Source organism: Melospiza melodia, unplaced genomic scaffold (genome assembly GCF_035770615.1).
Source record: "Melospiza melodia melodia isolate bMelMel2 unplaced genomic scaffold, bMelMel2.pri scaffold_62, whole genome shotgun sequence".
Lineage (NCBI taxonomy): Eukaryota > Metazoa > Chordata > Aves > Passeriformes > Passerellidae > Melospiza > Melospiza melodia.
The window spans coordinates 2,565,256-2,574,028 of NW_026948801.1; positions in this window are offsets into that span (position 1 = coordinate 2,565,256).

Genomic DNA, 8,773 nt, shown 5'->3' on the forward strand with positions numbered 1-8,773 from the left:
GCGTTTTGCATTCACGGTTCCGTCCATCAACCGTGAGTCCCCAGCCAAGCGCTATCATTGGCGGGTACTACCACAGGGCGTGAAGAACAGCCCTGTGATCTGCCAATGGTATGTCGCTTCGCTGCTGTCTCCAATATGTACAGCCCTCAGGGATGTTGTCATCATTCATCATTACATGGACGACATCCTCGTGTGTGCGCCCGACCACAGTCTGCTTGCCCATGCGCTTGACCTGACAACCAATGCGTTGGTTGCTGCAGGGTTCGAGCTCCAGCAGGATAAGATTCAGCGGATGCCACCTTGGAAATACCTGGGCCTTGAAATTACCAAGCGGACCATTGTTCCGCAAAAATTGGCTATTAGGACAAAAGTCCAGACCCTAGCGGATGTTCACCAACTGTGTGGGTCCTTAAATTGGGTGAGACCCTGGCTGGGCATTTCGACCGAAGACCTAGCCCCCCTTTTCAATTTGTTGAAAGGGGGAGAGGGGCTTAGTTCCCCTAGGGCTCTCACCCCAGAGGCACAGGTAGCCTTGGAGAAAATCCAAAAGGCCATTTCAGCCAGGCAGGCCCACCGGTATCACCCAGGCCTGCCCTTTAAGTTCATAATACTGGGAAAGTTGCCACACCTCCATGGCATCATCCACCAATGGGACATTGAGATAAGGGACCAAGGGCTGGGTGACCCCCTCTTGATAATAGAGTAGGTGTTCCTCAGTCATCATCGGTCCAAAAGAATGACAAAGCCACAAGAGTTGGTAGCCGAACTGATCCTCAAGGCAAGATCGAGGATCAGGGAGTTGGCAGGGTGCGACTTTTCATGCATACACATCCCAATTAAATTGGATTCGGGCCAACTTAAATTAAGGACCTTTGAAGAACTGCTGCAAACTAATGAATATCTACAGTTTGCACTTGATAGCTACACTGGGCGCATCGCAGTAGATCGGCCGGCCCACAAATTGTTTAATTCGGAGTTTAAATTATCTCTAAAAAAGGTTCAAAGCAGGGAGCCACTAGATGCCATGACAGTTTTCACGGACGCGTCTGGAGCATCCCACAAGTCAGTAATGACTTGGAAGGATCCTCAGACTCAGCAGTGGGAGGCTGATGTTGCTATTGTGGAGGGTTCTCCACAGATTGCTGAGTTGGACGCAGTCGTCAGGGCATTTCAGAGATTCCCTGAACCCTTTAATCTGGTCACAGATTCTGCGTATGTTGCGGGTGTAAGTGTCTCGGGCTGAACAAGCAGTTCTTCAAGAGGTGTCCAACAAGAGATTGTTTGAATTACTTAATAAGCTCGTGGAATTGGTCTCCCAACACGAGCATCCCTTTTATGTTATGCATGTTAGGTCGCATACTGATCTGCCTGGGTTCATAGCGGAGGGCAACCATTGAGCCGATTCCTTGGCCGCGGCTGCTGTGACGCAGGGCCCTCTCCCAGACATGTTCGGTCAGGCTAAGATCAGCCACCAACTGTTCCACCAGAATGCGCCTGGCCTGGTTCGGCAATTCAATCTTACGCAGGACCAGGCTAAGGCGATAGTGGCCACATGTCCCCAGTGGCAAAAAGACCAAATGCCTACTGTGACCTCGGGGGCTAACCCCCGAGATTTGGCAAGCTGCGAGGTGTGGCAGATGGACGTAACACATGTCCCATCTTTTGGTCGACTGTGTTACGTCCATGTCTCAGTGGACACTTTCTCCGGGGCTATCTATGCCTCTGCCCACACAGGAGAGAAGGCAGTGGATGTCCAGAAGCATCTGCTTCAGGCATTCGCTGTCTTGGGCATCCCTAGGGCCCTAAAAACAGACAATGGCCCTGCGTATACTTCCAAGGAGCTGCGGAGCTTCCTACAGCAATGGGGAATAGTGCACAAAACCGGCATCCCCTATTCCCCGACAGGCCAAGTCATGGTGGAAAGGGCCCACCAGAGCCTTAAGAAGATCCTATCCCGACAACAACCGGCGATGAAGGTGGAAACCCCCCACGTCCGACTGGCAAGAGCTTTATATACACTTAGTTTTTTGAACTGCTCTTTTGACAGCCAGAATCCTCCGGTGGTCCGGCACTTCGGCAGTCACCAGCAGCTGCAGCCGAAAGCCAGGCCCCCGGTTCTTGTAAAAGATCCGGAGACCTGGCGGACGGAGGGCCCTTTTGACCTGGTGACCTGGGGGAGGGGATATGCTTGTGTGTCCACTCCCTCAGGCCCCAAGTGGGTACCATCCAAATGGGTCAGGCCCTTTGTCCCGAAGCAGAGGACAAAGCAGGAGGCGGTACCACAGGTCCGGCAGGCATATTGGCGTCGGCGGAGGAAGTCACGCAATCATCCTTTGTCTTTCTCTCCTGGTCTCCTCCCAGTGACTGAGGAGCCCTCCCCTCCTTCTTCACCTCCACCCCTGGATCTCTTATGTTATGTTGCCTCCTATTCACCCCCGGCTCCAGTTATGACCCCTCGCACGTTTTATCTAAATTGGCTATTTGGTGAGGAACCATTTTTGTGATTTTGTGATACTTTTACTTGTCTCTTTCGTTTTAGTTACATCTCCTCAATGGCCTTGGTGTCAACATCGCTGACTCCCAACCCTTGTCTACTGATGATGCTCATGGCGACCTGCGGACTCCTGTTGTCACCTTCGGAGCCGTGGGTCATCCCCCAGCCAAAGGTCAACGTCTGGCGTGCCTTGGCACAATCGCTAGGACAGGACAGTATATGCCTAGACACCGGCGCAGCAGAGGACCCGATGTCGTCTTGCCTTGTGGGGATCCCATTCTCTCCAGGCGAGTTCCCTGTTACGTTCCAACGTGCCTTTTCCCCAATCCTATCCCAGAGTCTCACCATTCTCCCCAATTTTGATTCATCCAATGCCTGGAGAGACGGAGTGGTCAGGCTGGATCCTGCACCCTCCGAGCCCACCGAATTACATCTCCTCGGGTCAGCCAACGCCTCCATTTGTTTTCAGTTTGATTACGGCATTACCCCCGTTGAGAAGGGTAGTGAGGTGGTCCGCCAGTCCAAGAAAGAGTACCAAGCCAGGCAGTGGTGCCAGGCCGTTCTCAAAATCCTCGGCCCCACCACTACTGGACGGACCCCTTACTCCCTTCCAAGAGGCGTGTTTTTAATTTGTGGTGACCGAGCGTGGGCAGGCATCCCCTCTGGCCTGGTCGGAGGGCCGTGCACTTTTGGCCGGCTGACGCTGTTTACTCCCAACATTACCCAAATTATTAATTGGAAGAGAACAAACATCACAGCTGAATTGGGCAGAGCCAAAAGAGATCTGAAGGATCTCACGGAAGACTGTGATGATGAAATTACGCATTGGTCACACTCAAAATCCGTTGCCTTTACCATTCTGTTGCCTTGGGTATCGGTAGCGAAGGCTCTAGGTGAATTGGGCCGCCTAGAGTGTTGGGTAGCTAAACAAGCGAATCTTACATCAGCTGCGCTTTACGACCTCCTCACAGACCAGGAAATAACAAGGAAGGCGACACTCCAAAATAGAGCAGCAATAGATTTTCTATTGCTGCTCCATCACCATCGTTGTGAGGAGTTTGAGGGCCTCTGTAGGGGCCTGAGTTAACTTATGTATTGTAAATATATGAATGGCAGTGAATGATCTTTGTATTGTATTAGTGACCCTGCCCTGGTTCTAGTTATTGTAAATGGGCTGCAGCTGTGATGTCCTTGATTGGGCAGCAGCTGTAGCCCATGGAGGTAGCTGAGATAAAAGGGGGCAGGGTGGTCAGGGAGAGCCGGGGAGAGGAGCCCTGACCGAGAAGCAACAACATCACTGCTGTGAAGATCTGCCGTGAGAAGACCATCGAGAGAAGCTATGAGACTCAGGAAATATAATTGTACAGCAATGTGAATACAACATCTGGTGACCCCGACGTGATTAAGAACACGCAGCCAAGGAAAGAAGGTATGGAATCCCCCGGACAGCTGCAAGCTGTGGCAGCCTGAGAGCTGGGACTAAAGAAGTGAAGACAGCTGCGAGCTGTGGCAGCCTGAGAGCTGGGACCCTGAGAGCTGGGACTATAGAAGTAAGGACAGCTGCGAGCTGTGGCAGCCTGAGAGCTGGGACTATAGAGGTAAAGACAGCTGCGAGCTGTGGCAGCCTGAGAGCTGGGACAGATATGTGTGTGTGGCAGCCTGAGAGCTGGGACAGATATGTGTATGGCAGCCTGAGAGTTGGGACAGATATGTGTATTGTAGTTGTAGGGTTGCTAGAAGTAAAAGAGAAAAAAGAAAAAAAGAGAAAAAAAGAGAAAAAAAAAAAGAAAAAGAAAAAAAAAAAAAAAAAAAAAAAGGAGGATATGTATATATTCTATGTATGAGCTGTGGCAGCCTGAGAGCTGGGACAAATATGTGTCTGTGGCAGCCTGAGAGCTGGGACTATAGAGGTAAAGACAGCTGCGAGCTGTGGCAGCCTGAGAGCTGGGTCAGATATGTGTATGGCAGCCTGAGAGTTGGGACAGATATGTGTATTGTAGTTGTAGGGTTGCTAGAAGTAAAAGAGAAAAAAGAAAAAAAGAGAAAAAAAGAAAAAAAAAAAAAAAAGAAAAAAAAAAAAAAAAAAAAAAGGAGGATATGTATATATTCTATGTATGAGCTGTGGCAGCCTGAGAGCTGGGACAAATATGTGTCTGTGGCAGCCTGAGAGCTGGGACTATAGAGGTAAAGACAGCTGCGAGCTGTGGCAGCCTGAGAGCTGGGACAGATATGTGTCTGTGGCAGCCTGAGAGCTGGGACTATAGAAGTAAAGACAGCTGCGAGCTGTGGCAGCCTGAGAGCTGGGACCCTGAGAGCTGGGACTATAGAAGTAAAGACAGCTGCGAGCTGTGGCAGCCTGAGAGCTGGGACAAAAATGTCTATGGTAATTGTAAAATTGGTAAAAGAAAAGGGGGAAATGTAGGGGCCTGAGTTAACTTATGTATTGTAAATATATGAATGGCAGTGAAAGATCTTTGTATTGTATTAGTGACCCTGCCCTGGTTCTAGTTATTGTAAATGGGCTGCAGCTGTGATGTCCTTGATTGGGCAGCAGCTGTAGCCCATGGAGGTAGCTGAGATAAAAGGGGGCAGGGTGGTCAGGGAGAGCCGGGGAGAGGAGCCCTGACCGAGAAGCAACAACACCACTGCTGTGAAGATCTGCCGTGAGAAGACCATCGAGAGAAGCTATGAGACTCAGGAAATATAATTGTACAGCAATGTGAATACAACAGGCCTCTGCTGTCTGAACCTGTCCTCTCGAGCTTAGGATGCCAGACATTCCATCAGAAGACTTCAAGACCTTTTACACCAGGTTAAACAAGAAACATCCGACTGGCTGGGGGACGTCTTTAAGGGTTGGGGCCTCAGCGGGTGGGCCAGTTCTATTTTAGAGTCGGTTGCTAAAGTTGTGTTGAGCTTAATTGTCATTTCAGTTGTGATTGTGTTGATCCGCTGGCTGGTCCAAAAACTGATAGCCAAGGCCATCTCGCCAGCTGTGAACCATGTCACTATTCCATCGGAAGTGCCCTTCGAGCTGGAAGACCTCACCCCAGAGACCGAAGAGGACGCAGACGAGGAGAGGTCAACCGGGCAGCCACAGGAACATCTAGACACTGACGAACTCCAGCTCGAAGGAGGCGAGAAAAAGCTGAGCCAGCCACGGATTCCCAAACCTTGGATTTTTATGGACATTCCAGCTTCATTTTATTTTTATTTGTTAAGAAACGGGGAGATGTTGTGTTGTGTTTTTAAATTCCCCAGTTTTCTCCCTTATTTATGTATGCTCCCCCTTTGTTCTGTGTTAAATGGTTCCTCCCTACTCAGTTTTCCCGCCACTGTGCCCCCGACTGTTAAGTTACCATGGATACCCCTTCCCCCTCCACTGTCAATCTCTTATGTTATGTAATTTCCCCTCCCAGGCTTTGCCTTATAAGTAAGTCTTCTCTCCTCCCTGGGCCCAGTCAATCATCCCCCACTCCTCCCAAGCTTCGAGAAACTTCTTCTCTCTGGGGGTTGTGGTTGGCTGGTGTCCCGGGGCCCCTCCTCTGCTTTACGTTTATTGGCTATATCCTCATGCCAGTTATGTTGTGTGCCTCCCTACCTATTCATAGATTGGTTTGCCGGGTTTCCCTCCCTTCTCCACCCCCTCCCTTTAAAACCTTGTTGCTCCGCCTGTTCGTTGCCATTTGCCGGGGGTTCTACCATCTGTTGGTTGCCCTCTGCTGTGGGACCTTCCAATAAACCGACCTGTTACCCCTAGCAAGTGGTCGCCTCCTCATTCGTCCTCTCAAGCGCAAATAGTCCGATTCCGAGATCCAGCCCAGCCCGAGGCCAAGACGCCAAGGGGGGCTGGCCTCCGATGCGTAGGGGCGTCGGCCATTCTCACCCCTTCAGCTAGCCGGACTTAGGGCCGCGAACGCCCTAGCGCACACCAGGGCAGCGGGGCAGGGCCACGACAGCAGCACTGGCAACACCAAGTGCTGCTGCTGCTGGGCACAGCTGCTGTGCCAGCCCTGATCTGCCTCCAGCTCTGCACACAGACATTGCTGCTGCAGCTCCACAGAAGGCAGCAAAAGGGGAATCTCTACAAATAACTTTGCTGAGACATCCTTTATTCTGTCTAAAGCCTCTGAGAGAGCCCAGCTCCGCATCAACAAATCTGGGGCCAAAGTGAATGTGGAGCGAAAAAAAGTGGGAAATGGCAGAATCAATGACCTTGCTTTTGGACAGTCTTAAAAATAGAAAACAAGGAAAAAGAACCCTCAAAATAAAAGGAACAACATATATCAATGATTACTTTTATTACAGGTGATTTTACTGTTTCTGAAATTTTCTGGTCATAAGTGTCCGCACTGCAGCCTTGAGCTCCTTGTTCCTCAGGCTGTTGATGAGGGGTTCAGGGTTGGAGGCACACCGGAGTACAGAATTGACAGGGCCAGATCCAGGGATGGGGACGAGATGGAGGGGGGCTTCAGGTGGGCAAAAAAGCCAGTGCTGAGAAACAGGAAAACCATGGCCAGGTGAGGGAGGCAGGTGGAAAAGGCTTTGTGCCGTCCCTGTTCAGAGCAGATCCCCAGCACAGCCCTGAAGATCTGCACATAGGAGAAAACCATGAACACAAAACAGCCAAAACCTAAAGAGATGGAAGACATAAGAAGTCCAAGTTCCCCATGATAGGATTTGGAGCAGGAGAGCTTGAGAATCTGGGGCACCTCATAGAAGAACTGGCCCAGGGCATTGCCTTGGCACAGGGGCGGGGAAAATGTATTGGCTGTGTGCAGCAGAGCATTGAGAAAGCCACTGGCCCAGGCAGCTTCTGCCAAGTGGGCACAAGCTCTGCTGCCCAGGAGTGTCCCGTAGTGCAGGGGTTTGCAGATGGACATGTAGCGGTCGTAGCACATGATGGTCAGGAGAAAATTCTGCTGACATGAAAAATACATACAGAAATAGCTGTGCAGCACATCTTTTGTAGGAGATGGTGCTGGTGTCCCAGAGGGAATTGTGCATGGCTTTGGGGACAGAGCCAGATGTCTTCTTCTTCTCTTCCACCCATTCCTGCTGGGAAAGTAGCCCCTGCATGCCTTGTTCCTGTGCTGAAAGTTGACAGGTACAGTAAAAATTGAATTCACCCTTTTGGTATCAGCCCCAGGCTTTGTGTGGGCAGGCAGAGGCAGGCAGGAGGCAGAGCTGTCAGCAAAGGAAGGGCCCAGCCAGGTGGGGCACCCGGGGGATGCCGACAGCCTGCAGGGACAGAGGCGCAGGGCAGGGACACCGTGGGACAGCCTGGGCTGCACAGGGCACAGGGATGGGCAGCAGCTGAAAGACAGCCCTGCCAGAGCCAACTTGGGCAGCACTTTGGCCATGGCTGCTGGGCCTGGGCCTGAGGCAGGAGCAGGAGACAAGTGACCCTTGCAGGGCTGGGGCCTCATTGCCTCCTTGTCCCTGCTCAGCAGCCTGGCAGGGGCAGCCCCATGCTCCTACCCTTGGGATTGCACATCCCCACATGCCAGTGCCCATCCCGGGAAGGGCCCTGAGCAAGGAGGGAGGGACAGGATCTGCCTGGCCAGGGGCTGGGGCCCAGGCCTTTGCCCTTTGCATTCCTGAAACACATCCAGCTTTGCTCAGCACCAGAGACACCTTTGCCTTGCTTGTCCCCAGCTGTCATCACTGCCTCCAGTGTTCTGCTCTAACTGGAACCTGGGGACACTTTCCCAGTGGTGTCCCTCAGTGGGAGCCATTAAAACTTCAAGAAAATTTGGAGTTTAATTTAAACTTTGTGTTACTGACTCTCAAAGACTGAGTCTGATGTAAACAGCAGCAAAGCCCTGAGAGGGACATAAAGTTTTCCTAGTCCACTTATGGAGAAAGATTTCAAAGAGCAGTAATAAAATATACATTCCTATTTTAAAGGGTGTCTTTGATTACATTTCTCTTTAGAGCAGAGGTGATTGCAGCATTCTGTGATTGATATTGATCCAGGGTCTCTCCTCAGCAGCTCTGGCCTGCTCACAGAAGCTGTGCCTGGAGCTCTGACCCAGTGTGGACAACCTTGCTCCACATTGCCCAGCCCCATCCTGTCTGTCCTCACTCCCCTGGGACCTGCTGTGCTTGCAGAGCTGGCTGCACTCAGCCTAAGAGGGGTTTTCACTTTTTTGGGTTTTTTTGCAGTAATCTGAATCTCCTGAGTTTCCCTCTGCAAACAGCACATTGCTCAGGTGTGTGCCACCAAAGGCACTGCAGAGCTGCCCTGGGCCAGCTGTGAGGGTGGATCATCAGCCC